Source organism: Lycium barbarum, chromosome 3, assembly GCF_019175385.1.
Source record: "Lycium barbarum isolate Lr01 chromosome 3, ASM1917538v2, whole genome shotgun sequence".
NCBI lineage: Eukaryota > Viridiplantae > Streptophyta > Magnoliopsida > Solanales > Solanaceae > Lycium > Lycium barbarum.
In genome coordinates this window covers 141,708,507-141,713,365 of record NC_083339.1, presented here as the reverse complement: position 1 = coordinate 141,713,365, position 4,859 = coordinate 141,708,507, and the positions used below count along the sequence as shown (strand labels likewise).

Here is a 4,859-nt window from a genome sequence, read left to right as displayed (position 1 = left end):
GACTCTGGCACTAAATTTTTTCTTGTGACAGTGTATCGCATCTACCACCATGGATGAGTTTAGATTGCATACCGAGAAGGATAAGGCCTCTGCCCGAAGGTGCCAGCCCATCATTATTAATGAACCAAGCAAGGTCTAATAATGAATACGGAGATGGGTAGACTGATAAACGAAACTCGGGTAGTTTTGGAAACAAAGAAACAGTTGGTGTCAGACCATGCTCGGTCAAACTTACAAAATCTGCTTATTTTGGTTGCTGGAGTGGTATCTGGTATCTTCGGTTCTGCCTTGAAGCTAAGATTTGATAAACTGGCAGCTATTTAGTCCTTTGAATCAAAATGCAAGAAAAGGTCTGTCTCAGTATACAACAGAATACAGTGGCTTCAGTTACATGGATTAATCAATCCCCCTCTCTCCAAAAAGACGAGCTCCTCAACAACAACAACAACAACATACCCAGTGAAATCCCACGGTGTGGGGTTTGGGGAGGGTAAAGTGTACGCAGACCTTACCCCCATCTCAGAAGATAGAGAGGTTGTTTCCGAAAGACCCTCGACTCAAGAGAAAACATGACGAGAAAAAGTTAGACAAGCACACACAGTACAAAGCAAAACAGAAATGAAACTAACGAAAGCGACAAAAGCCATGATAAAGCAGTCTGAGAAAAAGAAGCAGTAGCTAGCATAGATAAATACAATAATTGTGGTACAAGAAATGACTAATATTTGCAAGAATCAAAGGACAAGAAAATGAAGATCGAAACTGCGACTACTAGTACGACGGGATACATGGGACTATCTACTAGCCTTCTACCCTAATTTGAGTCCTCCATAGCCTCCTATCTAAGGTCATGTCCTCGGTAAGCTAGAACTGCGCCATGTCCTGTCTAAGCACCTCTCCCCAATACTTCTTCGGCCTACCTCTACCTCTTTTGAAACCGTCCATAGCTAACCTCTGACACCTCTACACTGGGGCATCTGTGTCTCTCTTCTTCACATGCCCAAACCATCTCAGCCGCACTTCCCGCATCTTGTCCTCCACCGATGCCACTCCCACATTGTCTCGGATATCTTCATTCCTAATCCTATCTCGCCTAGTGTACCCACACATCCATCGCAACATTCTCATTTCCGCGACTTTCATCTTTTGAACGTGCGAGTTCTTGACTGCCCAGCACTCCACCCCGTACAACAAAGTCGGCCTCACTAGAACTTGCCTTTAAGCTTTGGTGGCACCTTCTTATCACACAGCACTCCTGAAGTGAGCCTCCATTTCATCCACCTTGCGCCAATACAATGTGTGACATCATCGTCAATATCCCCCTCTCCTTGCACAATAGACCCAAGATACTTGAAACTCCCTTTCTTTTGGATAGCTTGGGTTCCAAGCCTCACTTCCACGCCAGCCTCATGTGTCACGTCATTAAACTAGCACTCCATGTACTCTATCTTGGTCCTACTCAACTTGAATCCTTTAGACTCCAGAGTTTGTCTCCAAACCTCCAGCTTAGCATTCACTCCGTTGGGGGTCTCGGCGGGTCTCGTCAATCAGTACTATGTCATCCGCGAATAACATGTACCATGGCACCTCACCTTGAATTTACCGCGTCAAACCATTCATCACCAAAGCAAATAAAAATGGGCTAAGAGCTGATCCCTGTACGATATTCACATCCAAATGTTCAACCTCAATTACACATGATAAACCCTGGATGTCTACTCCAGAAAAAAAGAAACAGGCAGAGGAAATTAGGTGACAAAAACAATACAGTTTTCTGGAAGAGTGAGTCAAACGGGTATAAACGAATAGGCAAGTCTACTAATGCAATTACGTGTTAAGAACATGAATGAAACAACTAAGCACAAAACTCGGGTCTCGCTGCTCCAAAATTTAGGCATACCACAGTTATGTGACTACGTATGATACCCCAATTGATATTTTTCTTCTTGTAAGGTAATGCAAAAACCAACCAGCTCCAGATGATAACTCAACAAACTTAAACAAGAGGCAGTATAACATGAGAGAAAAGAAAGACACAATCATTAAATTTTTATCTAGAATAATTTGCACCTGCTCCATATCTGAAGGACCGTTAGTTTTCTGTTCAGGTACGGTAGTCATTAAATTTTTATCTAGAATAATTTGTACCTGCTCCATATCTGTAGGACCATTCGTTTTCTGTTTGGGTACGTTTTCCTCCTCTCCTTTGTTAGCTTTATCATCGCCATCTATTGCCATTTTGTCTTCTTTGGCGTCTTTTTTTTTTTTTTTTTTTTACAGCAACATTGTAACCACCAATAACTAATCTACAGGAAGCTGGCGAGACTTCAATGCCTGCAAAAATTTATACATCATCATAAGATTCTTAAAACATACTAGAAAAAGAAAGGGAATATGAGCAAAGTCTTCACAAGGGGAAAAATGACAAATACATATTTTCAGTAAATCAAAACTTTATGTATCACCTGTTCAAGTCTAGCCACCTCCTCAAGAGTTTGGGATTTCACAATGGCAGTCTGCACATGCAAAAAGAAACATTTAATGAACTAGCAAAAAGGAAAGGACCGTTCTATTCACTTTTGGGGTGGTCCTTTTTCACAAATCCATGACAGGAGAGTTATTTAGCATGCTTATTGCTACCAGGTACAGTTCCATAATCATGAAAATCCATATTTAGACCAAAATTTACCAATAATGAGAAAATTTTACTGCATCAGGGCCAATAGGTATAAGCTCCTTCTAACCTCTCTTTGGAAACGGTTCATTGATGTCGGCAAGAAATTCAGTGGATATGGCGTGCTCCTTTTAGAATAAAAAGAGTTAATATTGACTCACAAGTCACAGGAAGAGTCTGATGACTTTCTTTTTATGCTGGACTCTGATGACTTTTCTTACAAGATTCTAATAAGTAGCCCATATCAGCAGAAGGTACTGTTGCTTCTATGATCCAATATGTTGCTTTCTTTCTATCCATATGTCATAACACCAAAAATCCTCGCCATATATACACATCGAAAACAATCTGTTCCACCATCCTAATCCTTAAAATGCATCGAAGAAGACCAGTAACAGATAAGTGACATACTGTACCTTGCTATAATTTGCTAGGGAGTAGGAGCTGGTTTACGTGTTTGATCTTCCTTTGGTTCCTCAGGAGCAGCGGGAACCTCACCAGGTACAGAAGTCTTCACAGATTCCTTTTTAGCCTGTTCTTCAACTTCTTGTAACACAAATAAAAAACTTGCTTCTAGTTTCTCTTATGTAACAAAATTAGATCCGACAGCTCAATATGCAGTTAAGTAACTTACTGAGTGCTTGCATTCTCAACTCCAACCCCAAAGGAGAAAATATAACATTTTGACTGGTATATAGTAAAAGCAATTACACTACAAGCTTTAACGGAAGGGAGTACAAAAGCAAGGTTTTATATTCCAGACAAATGATTTTTTTCCAAGTAGAGTTTAGACATCACTAAGCAGCCTACAAAACTGGCCAGAGCCTTTCAATAGTTAATGAACACAAATATTTCTGAGACTGACTTAAGAGACCATAGAGAAATCACATCTAGGCTGGCTATACTTAAAAAAGGGAAACTAAGGTAGAAAGTAATGACTGCCTAAGGCAAAACTATCTCGGCCAGTACAAGTAGGATGAAGGATGAGCAGACGCAGCAGATGAAACAGCATCAACTGCCCGCAAGCCACTGCTCATGTATAATTCACTTGCTGTAACAGTATCAGCAACCTGGTAGATATCAGATGTAGAGCTCCGGCCAGCAGCATCACCGGGTATGGCGTTTGGCAACCCCGTAGAACCTTCCAAGTATGGTGGTGGCCTATAAGCATCACTGTGTATGGTGTTTGACAACCCCACAGAGGCTTCCAAGTATGGTGGCGGCCTATAAGCGTCACTGAGTTGGCTGTTTGGCAACCCCCTAGAGCCTTCCAAGTACGATGATGGCCTATAGGCATAGCTGCGGGAGGCCGGTCTATCATACACGGCTGCATCCCCATGCCATCCATATAACTGACCAGTATGACTCCCTATCTGCCTGGGTGTACTATCAACTAGAGTCCCTCCATGACCTCCAGCATATGAACCTCCTTGCTGAACAAAATCCGTACCTGCTGATATACCTGCATGCATACTATCTGCACTTGCTGATATACCTGCCCCAGGTCCATCCATGGTCACACTTCTCACAGTTCCTGCAAGTAAGCTAGAAACATTGTCATGTATCGAGCCTGCAGCAGGTCGGGGGCGAGGGTTAGGAGGGGTAAGTGGGTTAAAGGAGCGTCTAGGTTGAGAGTAGGATCTTGGAACATTGGAACGTTAACGGGGAAGTCCATAGAGCTAGTTAAGATTCTTCAGAAGAGGAAGATTAATATAGCTTGTATCCAAGAGACCAAATGGGTAGGTCCTAAAGCTAAGGAGGTAGACGGGTATAAGTTGTGGTTCTCTGGTAGGTCGAAGTATAGAAATGGGGTGGGCATTTTAGTAGATAGTGAATTAAGGGATCAGGTGGTAGAGGTTAGGAGAGTCACTGATAGGATGATGTCGATTAAGGTGGTCGTTGAAGGACTCACTTTGAACATTATTAGTGTATATGCGCCGCAAGCGGGCTTAGGCGACGAGGAGAAGAGGCGCTTTTGGGAGGATTTGGACGAATTAGTGGGAGGCATACCGCCTACTGAGAAGCTATTCGTGGGAGGTGATTTCAATGGACACATCGGACCTATTTCGGGAGGTTATGATGATGTGCATGGAGGCTTTGGCTTCGGGGACAGGAATGGAGGAGGAGTCTCACTTTTGGATTTTGCAAGAGCTTTTGGATTGGTGATAGCCAATTCGAGTTTCCC

The 4,859-nt window shown here is 42.6% G+C and overlaps 1 long non-coding RNA gene across 1 annotated transcript; it reads right to left on the bottom strand.

Moving 5' to 3' along the window:
* Window positions 1-767: 767 nt before the first annotated feature.
* Window positions 768-3,625, bottom strand: LOC132633123 (uncharacterized). Its single transcript, XR_009579573.1, has 3 exons — window positions 2,466-3,625; window positions 2,149-2,334; window positions 768-1,656 (listed from the first exon to the last, which is right to left on the bottom strand). It is a non-coding gene; the product is annotated as an uncharacterized LOC132633123 (long non-coding RNA).
* Window positions 3,626-4,859: the final 1,234 nt, after the last annotated feature.